Source organism: Oncorhynchus kisutch, linkage group LG15 (genome assembly GCF_002021735.2).
Source record: "Oncorhynchus kisutch isolate 150728-3 linkage group LG15, Okis_V2, whole genome shotgun sequence".
NCBI classification, from domain to species: domain Eukaryota; kingdom Metazoa; phylum Chordata; class Actinopteri; order Salmoniformes; family Salmonidae; genus Oncorhynchus; species Oncorhynchus kisutch.
The window spans coordinates 82,024,538-82,040,011 of NC_034188.2; the positions used below are offsets into that span (position 1 = coordinate 82,024,538).

The 15,474-nt window shown below is 44.5% G+C and overlaps 1 pseudogene; it reads right to left on the reverse strand.

Annotated features, from left to right (window-relative positions):
- LOC109878863 (tumor necrosis factor receptor superfamily member 19L-like) overlaps positions 1-15,346 on the reverse strand; it is a 57,821-nt pseudogene extending 42,475 nt beyond the window's left edge.
- Between the last annotated feature and the right edge of the window lie 128 nt (positions 15,347-15,474).

Sequence of the window (15,474 nt, forward strand, 5' to 3'; positions counted from 1 at the left end):
CTCAGGTCTTTTGCAGACTCGTGGCAAACTTTAAACAACACTTTTTATGGATATCTTTAAGAAATGGCTTTCTTCTTGCCACTCTTCCATAAAGGCCAGATTTGTGCAATATACGACTGATTGTTGTCCTATGGACAGAGTCTCCCACCTCAGCTGTAGATCTCTGCAGTTCATCCAGAGTGATCATGGGCCTCTTGGCTGCATCTCTGATCAGTCTTCTCCTTGTATGAGCTGAAAGTTTAGAGGGACGGCCAGGTCTTGGTAGATTTGCAGTGGTCTGATACTCCTTCCATTTGAATATTATCGCTTGCATAGTGCTCCTTGGGATGTTTAAAGCTTGGGAAATCTTTTTGTATCCAAATCCGGCTTTAAACTTTTCACAACAGTATCTCGGACCTGCCTGGTGTGTTCCTTGTTCTTCATGATGCTCTCTGCGCTTTTAACGGACCTCTGAGACTATCACAGTGCAGGTGCATTTATACGGAGACTTGATTACACACAGGTGGATTGTATTTATCATCATTAGTCATTTAGGTCAACATTGGATCATTCAGAGATCCTCACTGAACTTCTGGAGAGAGTTTGCTGCACTGAAAGTAAAGGGGCTGAATAATTTTGCACGCCCAATTTTTCAGTTTTTGAAATATCCAATAAATGTCGTTCCACTTCATGATTGTGTCCCACTTGTTGTTGATTCTTCACAAAAAAATACAGTTTTATATCTTTATGTTTGAAGCCTGAAATGTGGTAAAAGGTCGCAAAGTTCAAGGGGGCCGAATACTTTCGCAAGGCACTGTATGTGTGTGTTTGTGTGTGTGTGTGCGCGTGATGAGGTTTGGCTGGATGTAGCTGTGGCCACATCTTGCTCAGTTTGTCAGCAGTGTGGCTTTTGTCGCTTCTCGTTTTCTAAGATGGCTGGCACTCCTGTGGTCTCTCTTCTGTGGCTTCAGCTGACCCCAGTTCTGAAGAGGACAAGTCATGCACTCCCTGACATCTCACACTTTGACCTTGAATGAATAGATGGTTTCACCCTTCCTTCCTTCTCCCCTAGACCCACTCCTCTTCATAATATATTAGCCCCTCCCATCTCCTGGATTCATCCAATCAAATTAACAGAAGAGAGAGCAGAAAAGCCTTTGGTTATAATCACAAATATTTCAGAGGAAATTGAGATGTGGTTCATCAGGTGTGTGTGTGCTTCTGTGTGTCTATTTTATAGAATTAGAGAACCTAATTCCAATGCCGTGTTTCTGAGCATCTCCTGAAACTTGTAATTCCGCTGCGTGTCTAAAACCGGGATCACTGGGATACAGCTCTCCGGGTTCGGGAATAGTTTCCCATCTGGCTCGTGTCTCACAGTCTCTGGAATGGTTCCCCATCTGGCTTGTGTCTCACAGTCTCTGGAATGGTTCCCCATCTGGCTCGTATCTCAGGAATAGTTCCCCATCTGGCTCGTGTCTCAGGAATAGTTCCCCATCGGGCTCGTGTCTCACAGTCTCTGGAATGGTTCCCCATCTGGCTCGTGTCTCAGGAATAGTCCCCCATCTGGCTCGTGTCTCAGAGTCTCAGGAATAGTTCCCATCTGGCTCGTGTCTCAGCAATAGTACCCCATCTGGCTCGTGTCTCAGGAATAGTTCCACATCTGGCTCGTGTCTCAGGAATAGTTACCCATCTGGCTCGTGTCTCAGAATCTCAGCAATAGTTCACCATCTGGCTCATGTCTCAGAGTCTCTGGAATGGTTTCCATCTGGCTCGTGTCTCAGGAATAGGTCCCCATCTGGCTCGTGTCTCAGGAATAGTTCCCCATCTGGCTCGTGTCTCAGGAATAGTTTCCCATCTGGCTCGTGTCTCAGAATCTCAGGAATAGTTCCCCATCTGGCTCGTGTCTCAGGAATAGTTCACCATCTGGCTCATGTCTCAGGAATAGTTCCCCATCTGGCTCGTGTCTCAGGAATAGTTCCCCATCTGGCTCGTGTCTCAGGAATGGTTCCCCATCTGGCTCGTGTCTCAGGAATGGTTCCCCATCTGGCTCGTGTCTCAGGAATGGTTCCCCATCTGGCTCGTGTCTCAGGAATGGTTCCCCATCTGGCTCGTGTCTCAGGAATGGTTCCCCATCTGGCTCGTGTCTCAGGAATGGTTCCCCATCTGGCTCGTGTCTCAGGAATGGTTCCCCATCTGGCTCGTGTCTCAGGAATGGGTCCCCATCTGGCTCGTGTCTCAGGAATGGTTCCCCATCTGGCTCGTGTCTCAGGAATAGTTCCCCATCTGGCTCGTGTCTCAGGAATAGTTCCCCCTCTGGCTCGTGTCTCAGAAAAAGTTGCCCATCTGGCTCGTGTCTCACAGTCTCTGGAATGGTTTCCCATCTGGCTCGTGTCTCAGGAATAGTTCCCCATCTGGCTCGTGTCTCAGAGTCTCAGGAATAGTTCCCCATCTGGCTCGTGTCTCAAAGTCTCATGAATAGTTCCCCATCTGGCTCGTGTCTCAGGAATAGTTCCCCCTCTGATCACTAGGACTAGGATATAGCGTTCCAGGTCTGAAATAGTTCCCCCTCTAGCTCGTGTTGCAGCCTCTCCTTCAATTACAATGTTCCTGAGCCCTGCGTCCAGAGAACTGGGCCCAGGTCGAATTCAGACTTGGGATTGAAGTGGGAATTTCCTTGGCAGGGATATTCTTGGCTGACATTGGGATGGGGACCGCAGTGGCACGGGCCGCCTGGATGTGTTCCCAACTCCTCCATTTCCTGTATGTACGGCAGGACAGATGGACGGCTTCATAACAGCCCAGTCACAGCGCTGTATGCTACACACACAGGACAGATGGACGGCTTCATAACAGCCCAGCCACAGCGCTGTATCCTACACACACAGGACAGATGGACGGCTTCATAACAGCCCAGCCACAGCGCTGTATCCTACACACACAGGACAGATGGACGGCTTCATAACAGTCCAGCCACAGCGCTGTATCCTACACACACAGGACAGATGGACGCCTTCATAACAGCCCAGCCACAGCGCTGTATCCTACACACACAGGACAGATGGACGGCTTCATAACAGCCCAGCCACAGCGCTGTATCCTACACACACAGGACAGATGGACGGCTTCATAACAGCCCAGCCACAGCGCTGTATCCTACACACACAGGACAGATGGACGGCTTCATAACAGCCCAGCCACAGCGCTGTATCCTACACACACAGGACAGATGGACGGCTTCATAACAGCCCAGCCACAGCGCTGTATCCTACACACACAGGACAGATGGACGGCTTCATAACAGCCCAGCCACAGCGCTGTATCCTACACACACAGGACAGATGGACGGCTTCATAACAGCCCAGCCACAGCGCTGTATCCTACACACACAGGACAGATGGACGGCTTCATAACAGCCCAGCCACAGCGCTGTATGCTACACACACAGGACAGATGGACGGCTTCATAACAGCCCAGCCACAGCGCTGTATCCTACACACACAGGACAGATGGACGGCTTCATAACAGCCCAGCCACAGCGCTGTATGCTACACACACAGGACAGATGGACGGCTTCATAACAGCCCAGCCACAGCGCTGTATGCTACACACACAGGACAGATGGACGGCTTCATAACAGCCCAGCCACAGCGCTGTATGCTACACACACAGGACAGATGGGCGGCTTCATAACAGCCCAGCCACAGCGCTGTATGCTACACACACAGGACAGATGGACGGCTTCATAACAGCCCAGCCACAGCGCTGTATGCTACACACACAGGACAGATGGACGGCTTCATAACAGCCCAGCCACAGCGCTGTATGCTACACACACAGGACAGATGGACGGCTTCATAACAGCCCAGCCACAGCGCTGTATGCTACACACACAGGACAGATGGACGGCTTCATAACAGCCCAGCCACAGCGCTGTATGCTACACACACAGGACAGATGGACGGCTTCATAACAGCCCAGCCACAGCGCTGTATGCTACACACACAGGACAGATGGACGGCTTCATAACAGCCCAGCCACACCGCTGTATGCTACATACACAGGACAAAATGTTTAAGTCGGGGCATTAAACATTTCAAAGGTGTGTAGGAGAGTCAAAGTAAGATCCACAACTTACAAAGAATATACCTGACCCATTAACTATTACCATAGATCATGTATGACTTTGTACAGTGTGTGTGTTCCCAGTGAATACAGTGTAATGTGTGTAGTTTAGGTTGGTTTCCTCCTCTTGTCCCAAATCCTCAGAGGTGAGAGGCTGCAGTAAGCTTCCTGTTGCTGTTGGAGTAACCACAGTTACAGTCACTATCAGCTGGGACATTTAAGAGCTTGATTGTGGTGTCTCCTCTTTTCTGTCTGTCTGCCTGTAGGTCTGCCTGTTTGTCTGTCTGTCTGTCTGTAGAGGCATGCTGGGTGATATTCCTTTCACTCCTTCTCCTCCTCCTTATCCACTGTTCTTAACCTCTCCCTTTCACTCCTTATCCACTGTTCTTAACCTCTCCCTTTCACTCCTTATCCACTGTTCTTAACCTCTCCCTTTCACTCCTTATCCACTGTTCATAACCTCTCCCTTTCACTCCTTATCCACTGTTCATAACCTCTCCCTTTCACTCCTTATCCACTGTTCTTAACCTCTCCCTTTCACTCCTTATCCACTGTTCTTAACCTCTCCCTTTCACTCCTTATCCACTGTTCTTAACCTCTCCCTTTCACTCCTTATCCACTGTTATTAACCTCTCCCTTTCACTCCTTATCCACTGTTCTTAACCTCTCCCTTTCACTCCTTATCCACTGTTCTTAACATCTTCCTTTCACTCCTTATCCACTGTTCATAACCTCTCCCTTTCACTCCTTATCCACTGTTCTTAACCTCTCCCTTTCACTCCTTATCCACTGTTCTTAACCTCTCCCTTTCACTCCTTATCCACTGTTCTTAACCTCTCCCTTTCACTCCTTATCCACTGTTCTTAACCTCTCCCTTTCACTCCTTATCCACTGTTCTTAACCTCTCCCTTTCACTCCTTATCCACTGTTCTTAACATCTTCCTTTCACTCCTTATCCACTGTTCTTAACCTCTCCCTTTCACTCCTTATCCACTGTTCTTAACCTCTTCCTTTCACTCCTTATCCACTGTTCTTAACCTCTCCCTTTCACTCCTTATCCACTGTTCATAACCTCTCCCTTTCACTCCTTATCCACTGTTCTTAACCTCTTCCTTTCACTCCTTATCCACTGTTCTTAACCTCTCCCTTTCACTCCTTATCCACTGTTCTTAACCTCTCCCTTTCACTCCTTATCCACTGTTCTTAACCTCTCCCTTTCACTCCTTATCCACTGTTCTTAACCTCTTCCTTTCACTCCTTATCCACTGTTCTTAACCTCTCCCTTTCACTCCTTATCCACTGTTCTTAACCTCTCCCTTTCACTCCTTATCCACTGTTCTTAACCTCTTCCTTTCACTCCTTATCCACTGTTCTTAACCTCTCCCTTTCACTCCTTATCCACTGTTCTTAACCTCTCCCTTTCACTCCTTATCCACTGTTCTTAACTCCTTATCCACTGTTCTTAACCTCTCCCTTTCACTCCTTATCCACTGTTCATAACCTCTCCCTTTCACTCCTTATCCACTGTTCTTAACCTCTCCCTTTCACTCCTTATCCACTCCACTTCTTTCCCTCCTCCTTGAGACAAGACATTCACTCAAAGAAATGACAAACCAATAAGGGGATACACTCCCACATAGACACACCCTCGTCTATATCCAGGCCGTGCCATCTCTACCAGAAGGTATTGGGGTGAACCCCTCTCATTTAGAACCCAGAGTTTCCCCTGGTCAGGTCACAAAGCTCTACACATTACATAACCAGGCCACTAGGAAGGAAGGAAGGAAGGAAGGAAGGAAGGAAGGAAGGAAGGAAGGAAGGAAGGACGGATGGAAGGAAGGAAGGACAGAGAGGAGTGAGTTATGAAAGACCCTCTCCTCTCCTCAGCTACAGTGGGATGGCGCCTATTTATTTAACCGAGCAGGAATTTGGCCCTTCACAATGGAACTTTCTGCCAAGAATTTGGCCTGCATGATAACATGACTCTCCTCCTCTTGGAGAAAGCTTCAGGAGCATCAGTGTCTGTGTCCATAGTATGTGTGTGTGTGTCCATAGTATGTGTGTGTGTGTCCATAGTATGTGTGTGTGTGTCCATAGTACATGCGTGTGTGTCCATAGTACATGCGTGTGTGTCCATAGTACGTGTGTGTGTGTCCATAGTATGTGTGTGTGTGTCCATAGTACATGCGTGTGTGTCCATAGTACATGTGTGTGTGTCCATAGTATGTGTGTGTGTGTGTCCATAGTATGTGTGTGTGTGTCCATAGTACATGCGTGTGTGTCCATAGTATGTGTGTGTGTGTCCATAGTATGTGTGTGTTTGTCCATAGTACATGTGTGTGTGTGTGTGTGTCCATAGTACATGCGTGTGTGTGTGTGTCCATAGTACATGCGTGTGTGTCCATAGTACATGCGTGTGTGTCCATAGTACATGCGTGTGTGTGTGTGTCCATAGTATATGCGTGTGTGTGTGTGTCCATAGTACACGTGTCTGTGTGTCAGCAGGGTTAACGCTGATAAGTTATGTCCTCCTCTGGGGACATCAAACACTTTAATCACTGCTGGGACGTTTTCCTTTTGTGGGCAATGACAGAAGATAGTTTTAAGAGAAATGAAATGCATGTCTAAATTACTGGCTGGCTACAGTCTGTGGCCAGTTAAATGACATCCATAAAATGGATTCACAGTTCTGCACAGGGGCAATCCATGGTTTGCCAAAACACACACAGACAAATACAGTAGATATTACAGATAGACCTGACACACCCAGTAGGCAAGGCATTACAATGATGGAACAATTATGTCATAATTTGTAGGTCACACCTGTGGATAGTGTCAGAGACCAACCGTCAGTTCATTCCACCTTTATTTAACCAGGTAGGCCAGTTGAGAACAAGTTCTCATTTACTACTGCGACCTGGACAAGATAAAGCAAAGCAGTGTGACACAAACAACAACACAGAGTTACACATGGAATAAACAAACAAAATGTCTACATACAGTGTGTGCAAATTGCGTAAGGAGGTAAGGCAATAAATAGGCCATAGTAGCGAAGTAATTACAATATAGCAAATTAACACCGGAGTGATAGATGTGCAGATGATGATGTGCAAGTAGAAATACTGCTGTGCAAAAGAACAAAAAAGTATATAAAAACAATATGGGGATGAGTTCGCTGTAAATAGCCCATCCAACTACCGATCGGTAAGCTGACTGTGTGTGTTTCCTAACTGACTGTGTGTATTGGTTCTGACTTCTCTGAACAGTTGCATATCGCGGGGACTATTCGATGCTAGTGCAGTCCGCCACAGGAAGTTATTCACTGCTGGAAAACACTGCTGACAATAACAACGCATCAAAAACTAAATCAACGAAAGCAATTTATTGTTGATACAACATTGAATTGTTCTCTCTGCAACTGCTTTGGGCTGGTGTCACTGGCCCAGATAGTGCCTTGTACCAAATTCCACTTAAAAAAACTCTTTGGGATGACGGGATTGATGTGACAACAGCCAGTGAAAGTGCAGGGCGCCAAATTCAAACAACAGAAATCTCATAATTAAAATTCCTCAAACATTTCACACCATTTTAAAGATACACTTCTTGTTAATCCCACCACAGTGTCTGATTTCAAATAGGCTTCACGGCGAAGGCACCACAAACGATTGTTAGGTCAGAGCCAAGTCACAGAAAAACACAAAAAAAAATCCAGCCAAAGAGAGGAGTCACAAAAATCAGAAATAGACATAGAATTAATCACTAACCTTTGATGATCTTCATCAGATGACACTCATAGGGCTTCATGTTACACAATACATGTATGTTTTGTTCGATCAAGTTCATATTTATATAAAAACATCTCAGTATACATTGGCGCGTTATGTTCAGTAGTTCCAAAAACAACTGGTTATTTTGCAGAGAGCCACATCAATTTACAGAAATACTCATCATAAATGTTGATGAAAATACAAGTGTTATACATGGAACTTTAGATATACTTCTCCTTAACCTCTTGAAGCTAGGGGGCACTATTTTTATGTTTGGAAAAATAACATTCCCAAAGTAAACGGCCTATTTCTCAGGCACAGATGCTAGAATATGCATATAATTGACAGATTAGGAAAGAAAACTCAAAAGTTTCCAGAACTGTCAAAATATTGTCTGTGAGTATAACAGAACTGATATTGCAGGCGAAACCCTGAGGAAAATCCAATCAGGAAGTGACGGCTATCCTCCATTTAAAGGGATATCAACCAGATTCCTTTTTCTCAGGCTTCCCTAAGGTGTCAACAGTCTTTAGACATAGTTTCAGGCTTTTATTTTGAAAAATGAGCGTGAAAGATCACATTGCATAAGTGGATAGGTGGGGGCTCTCAGAGTGAGTTTTTGCGCTACAGAGTAAAGCGGCCATTGTTTCTCCCACTGTTATTGAAAAACCTACACACTCGGTTGATATATTATAGAATATATATTTTAAAAACTACCTGAGGATTGATTATAAAAACCTTTTGACATGTTTCTGTGAACATTATGAAGACTATTTGGAATTTCCGTCTGCGTTGTCGTGACCGCTCTTTCCTGTGGATTTCTGAACATAACGCCACAAACAAACAGAGGTATTTTGGGTATAAAAATCATCTTTATGGAACAAAAGGAACATTTGTTGTGTAACTGGGAGTCTCGTGAGTGAAAACATCCAAAGATCAAAGGTAAACATTTCATTTGATTGCTTTTCTGATTTTCGTGACCAAGCTTCCTGATGCTAAGTGTACATAATACTATGCTAGGCTATGGATAAACTTACAAAAACGCTTGGATTGCTTTCGCTGTAAAGCATAATTTCAAAATCTGAGACGACAGGTGGATTAACAAAAGGCTGTGTTTTCCTATATTGCACTTGTGATTTCATGAATATGAATATTTTTTTGTAATATTATTTGACTGTTGCGCTATGCTATTCAGCGGTTGCTGACTAAAATGATCCTGCGACATGGGTAGCGTCAAGAAGTTAATGCAACCGCTGTGTCAGATTTTTTTTTAAACTTTACGGAAAAAGCAAACCATGCAAAAATCTGAGTACGGCACTCAGAGACCAAAACAACCCAAACAGGTATCCGCCATGTTGTGTCGTCAACAGAAGTAAGAAATAGCATTATAAATATTCACTTACCTTTGATGATCTTCATCAGAATGCACTCCCAGGAATCCCAGTTCCACAATAAATGTTTGATTTGTTCAATAAAGTTAATCTTTATGTCCAAATACCTCCTTGTTGTTAGCGCGTTCAGCCCAGTAATCCAAATTCATGACACACGAGCAGACGAAAAGTCAAAAGGTTCCGTTACAGTCCGTAGAGACATGTCAAACCTCAGATTTTCCACTTTCTTCTCAGGTTTTTGCCTGTCATATGAGTTCTGTTATACTCACAGACATCATTCAAACAGTTTTTGAAACTCAGAGTGTTTCCTATCCAAATATAATAATAATATGCATATCTTAGCTTCTGAGAATGAGTAGCATGCAGTTTACTCTGGGCACCTTATTCATCCAAGCTACTCAATACTGCCCCCAGCCATAAGAAGTTAAGTGAAGACGATGATAGTGTGGCTCTATAGACATCTACGGTATCAAAGTTATGTCAGATGGCTATAGTAGTACCACAGTAGACTCCATTTAAATATGTTGAAGTCACAGGCATGTCATTCAAGTTCAGTCTAACCTAAACCTATCAATGATAGATATCCACTGAACAAAAATAGAAATGCAACATGCAACAATTTCAAAGATGTTTCCAAAGTTACAGTTCATATAAGGAAATCAGTCAATTGAAATGAATTAATTTGGCCCGGAATCTATGGAATTCACATGACTGGGGACACAGATATGCATCTGTTGGTCACAGATACGCATCTTAAAATAAAAGGTAGGGATGTGGATCAGAAAACCAGTCAGTATCTGGTGTGACCACTATTTGCCTCATGCAGTGCAACACATCTCCTTCGCATAGAGTTGATCAGGCTGTTGATTATGGCCTGTGGAATGTTGTCCCACTCCTCTTCAATGGCTGTGCGAGGTTGCTGGATATTGGCGGGAACTGGAACACACTGTCGTACACGTCGATCCAGAGCATCCCAAACAGACACAATGGGTGACATGGCTGAAGAGTATGCAGGCCATGGAAGAACTGGGACATTTTCTGCTTCCAGGAATTGTGTACAGATCCTTGCGACATGGGGCCGTGCATTATCATGCTGAAACATGGAGGTGATGGTGGTGGATGAATGGCACGACAATAGGCCTCAGGATCTCATCACGGTGTCTCTGTACCATCGATAAAATGCAATTGTGTTTGTTGTCTGTAGGTTATGCCTGCCCATACCATAACCCCATCACCACGGGAACATAAATTCTCTGGCAACAGCTCTGGTGGACATTCCTGCAGTCAGAATGCCAATTGCATGCTACCTCAAAACTTGAGACAACTGTGGCATTATGTTGTGAGACAAAACTGCACATTTTAGAGTGGACTTTCATTGTCCCCAGCACAAGGTGCACCTGTGTAATGGTCATGCTGTTTAATCAGTTTCTTGATATGCCACACCTGTCAGGTGGATGGATTATCTTGGCAAAAGAGCAATGCTCACTAACTGGGATGAAAACAAATTCCTGCACAGAATTTGAGAGAAATAAGCTTTTTTTGTGGTTATGGAACATTTCTGGGATCTTTTATTTCAGCTCATGAAACCAAAACTTGACATGTTGCGTTTATATTTTTGTTCAGTATAACACACACACACACACACACACACACACACACACACACACACACACACACACACACACAACCAGTTAAAAGTTTGGACACACCTGCTCATTGCTGGGTTTTTCTTTATTTTTACTATTTTCTACATTGTAGAATAGTAGTGAAGACATCAAAACTATGAAATAACACATATGGAATCATGTAGTAACCAAACAAGTATTTAACAAATTCTTGAAAGATTCTTCAAAGTAGACACCCTTTGCCTTGATGACAGCTTTGTACTCTTGGCATTCTCTCAACCAGCTTCATGAGGAATGCTTTTCCAACAGACTTGAAGGAGTTCCCACATATTCTGAGCACTTGTTGGCTGCTTTTCCTTCACTTTGCGGTCCAACTCATTCCAAACCATCTCAATTGGGTTGAGGTTGGGTGATTGTGGAGGCCAGGTCATCTGATGCAGCACTCCATCACTCTCCTTATTGGTCAAATAGCTCTTACACAGCCTGGAGGTGTGTTTTTGGTCATTGTCCTGTTGAAAAACAAATGATAGTCCCACTGGGAACCACACAAAGACATGGCGGTTGTAACCAAAAATCACACATTTGCACTCATCAGACCAAAGGACAGATTTCCACCTGTCTAATGTCCATTGCTTGTGTTTCTTGGCAAAAGCAAGTCTCTTCTTATTGGTGTCCTTTAGTAGTGGTTTCTTTGCAGCAATTCGACCATAAAGGCCTGATTCACGCAGTCTCCTCTGAACAGTTGATGTTGAGATGTGTCTGTTATCTTTGTGAAGCATTTATTTGGGCTGCAATCTAAGGTGCAGTTAACGCTAATGAACTTATCCTCTGCAGCAGAGAACTCTGGGACTTCCTTTCCCGTGGTGGTCCTCATGAGAGCCAGTTTCATCATAGTGCTTGATGGTTTTCGCGACTTCACTTAAAGAAACTTTCAAAGTTCTGAAATGTTCCTTATTGACTGACCTTCATGTCTTAAAGTAATGATGGACTGTCATTTATCTTTGCTTATTTGAGCTGTTCTTGCCATAATATGGACTTGGTCTTTTACCAAACAGGGCTGTCTTCTGTATACCCCCCCCCCCCCCCCCCCCCACCTTGTCACAACACAACTGATTGGCTCAAACGCATTAAGAAGGAAATAAAGGCACACCTGTTAATTTAAATGCATTCCAGGTGACTACCTCGTGAAGCTGGTTGAGAGAACCCCAAGAGTGTGCAAAGCTGTCATCAAGGCAAAGGGTGGCTACTTTGAAGAATCAAATAGTCTATCCACTGTGGTCATCACTAGTTACCACAGCCACAAAGTAATAAACCCCGCCTATTTCTATAATTTCTCTTCTTAAAATTTCATTTTAAACCAAACCTTAACCACACTGCTAACTTTATGCCTAACCCTGACCTTAAACCAAATTAAAATATTTACGATATAGTCAATTATGACCGAGTGGCAGTTGTCATTAGCGGAACCCCTGAAGGTTTTCCATGATTAATTAGCTACAGTGAAGTCATCACGCACACTTAGTTACAATGTAACGGATCACATCTCACGTAAAACGCTTCCCTCACAGACTATCCGGATACTTTAGAAGCGAGTTGAAAAAATTTGACAGAAGAACCTCTAAGTTTTTACAACTTTTTAACAATGAACGTCTATGTTTATTGTGCCCTAATAACAGGTTATACCATTTTCATGATGTATTATGGATATAGCCCAGCATTGGCTACTGCTCAAGTTCATATAGGCTATATGCGACACATGAGTCATAAAGACATGGCATCATGCGCTGTCCATATTTCCACTCGCCATGAGACATTGTAGCATTGCTGACGAGGGAACAGCATTGCCTTCTGTGGCTAGGGAGATGCATCTCTCTAAATTCGCCAATTACTTTCATTTTACTATCCCACAGACTCAGACAGAGCAACACAATACACATACACCACCAAAATATGTTACAATAGCCTCTCCTAAACATGGACTTCAAAACAAAAGTATGACATTAGGATAAACTTGAACACAAGCATTAACTCGTGGTGACATCGTTTCAGTGAATACAACCAAACAAAGTGGGACATATACTTCCCATCCTTATAGATGTCCAAAAGTATAGGCTATTAACAAAATGGGGTTGCATGCTATAGCAAGATATTAAACCACCACAACTCCGATTCAATTTAATCGGAAGTGAAACATCTTCATTGTAAGAACCAGCTCTAAAGTACAAATCTAGCTATACCTTATAGAACCTTATAAAACGCTCAAAAAGCTATCAAACCAATAGCAGAAGAGACAAGACAAAACGAGGCTTTAACATGAAACAAGCTAAATCATAAACTAAAAGTTTATACACTTACCAGATTGGTGGTTAAATAGGGTGAAATCAGTGGTGTGGGACGATCATTGTCAGATATTCGCGTACGCTGTATATATATACGCTGTATATACGGGATATTTCAGAAACATACAGATAAAATGCCGGTAGGAAGCAGGCCTACACCTCGCGAGTTCTCTGATACAGAAATGTAAATACGGTAATGTCGCTTGGTGAGTTAACAGGCAGCTACGTCACCGGTTGAAACCCGTGTGGCGCGCGCGGGCCCCCTTATTTCCCCCCTCTTTTCTCTCCGCGCGCCTCCTCTGCTGCTGAACTCATCACGAGTCAATGCGGGGAATCCACGCGCACCGGGACGGCAACGGCGAAGAGTTAACGGGACCGGGAGCCATCTGTCGGGATTCATCCGCCTCGCCTCTTAGGAGCCTGCTCGTGCATCATCAGGCCGTCAAAAGCTTTGCTATGATAACCGAGGCAGGCATACATAGTTTATACACACCTGACCACCTAACTTTACTAACCTCACTGGCTTGGCCTATAGGCTGCTTGTACTAGACTACTAAATAACTCGATAAAAGATAAAGAATGTCTTTGCCATGACTTATGCAAAATCAACACATCAAAGTTGAAAATGTATGACAGAATCAAGACTGCGTGTAATTTAAATGGGTAGCCTATGCAAAAATAATGCTGTACATGACACTGGGTCTTATATAAATCAAAAAGCCTGTCATGACATCATCATCAAAGTAGAGGGTTTAGATAATGGTTACTTAAAAGGATGGGATACAAATTCACTGTCCTCATTCTCTTTCCCTCCATGATTGAGATTCAATTCACTCCCTCAACCTGCAGATGCAGCATTTAGAGAAATAGCTGTCTGTCTGAACTGTTCCACTGGTCTGTCTGTCTGAACTGTTCCACTGGTCTGTCTGTCTGAACTGTTCCACTGGTCTGTCTGTCTGAACTGTTCCACTGGTCTGTCTGTCTGAACTGTTCCACTGGTCTGTCTGTCTGAACTGTTCCACTGGTCTGTCTGTCTGAACTGTTCCACTGGTCTGTCTGTCTGAACTGTTCCACTGGTCTGTCTGTCTGAACTGTTCCACTGGTCTGTCTGTCTGAACTGTTCCACTGGTCTGTCTGTCTGAACTGTTCCACTGGTCTGTCTGTCTGAACTGTTCCACTGGTCTGTCTGTCTGAACTGTTCCACTGGTCTGTCTGTCTGAACTGTTCCACTGGTCTGTCTGTCTGAACTGTTCCACTGGTCTGTCTGTCTAAACTGTTCCACTGGTCTGTCTGTCTGTCTGAACTGTTCCACTGGTCTGTCTGTCTGTCTGAACTGTTCCACTGGTCTGTCTGTCTGTCTGAACTGTTCCACTGGTCTGTCTGTCTGTCTGAACTGTTCCACTGGTCTGTCTGTCTGTCTGAACTGTTCCACTGGTCTGTCTGTCTGTCTGAACTGTTCCACTGGTCTGTCTGTCTGTCTGAACTGTTCCACTGGTCTGTCTGTCTGTCTGAACTGTTCCACTGGTCTGTCTGTCTGTCTGAACTGTTCCACTGGTCTGTCTGTCTGTCTGAACTGTTCCACTGGTCTGTCTGTCTGAACTGTTCCACTGGTCTGTCTGTCTGTCTGACTGACTGTGTGAGTCTGACACACTATCAACATCTCATTCTTCTGGCAGACAGGAGGTCTATTGTGCAACGCGTCTCAATCGGTCGTGTGTCTTCATTCATTGAGAGTGTGTGAGCGTAGACATTCATTCCCAGCCCCCTCCTACTAACACACACATGCAGGTCCTTTATCAGAGCATTTCACTTTGCTGTGTGTGTGTGTGATAATGGTTCATCCAGGGATCTTCCAGTACTATACATTGTGTTGGTACAGAGAACTTACAGTCACTGTGGTGGTGTTAGGGTCACGGGTGGGATCTGAACCTTCGGGAATTCCCTCAGAGGGTCAGAGGGTGACAGAGTTTTAGGCCACAGGCAGGGCTACCTCATTATGAGAGTGCAAGTCCTCACCTCTCCTACAATAACTGCTGTACTGAAGTCTTCTTGCTTGAGATCTTGAGTTCGAAGTTAGATCCCATAGATGGGGTCCTGATTGGTCCTGGCCAAGTCAATTAATCAGTATTCTTCACTCCTGGCTCTGGAAAACGACCGACAGACAGACAGACAGACAGACAGACAGACAGACAGCACATGATACATCCCAACTCCCAGCGGTGGTAAGAACTGCTACAGACACCTGGTA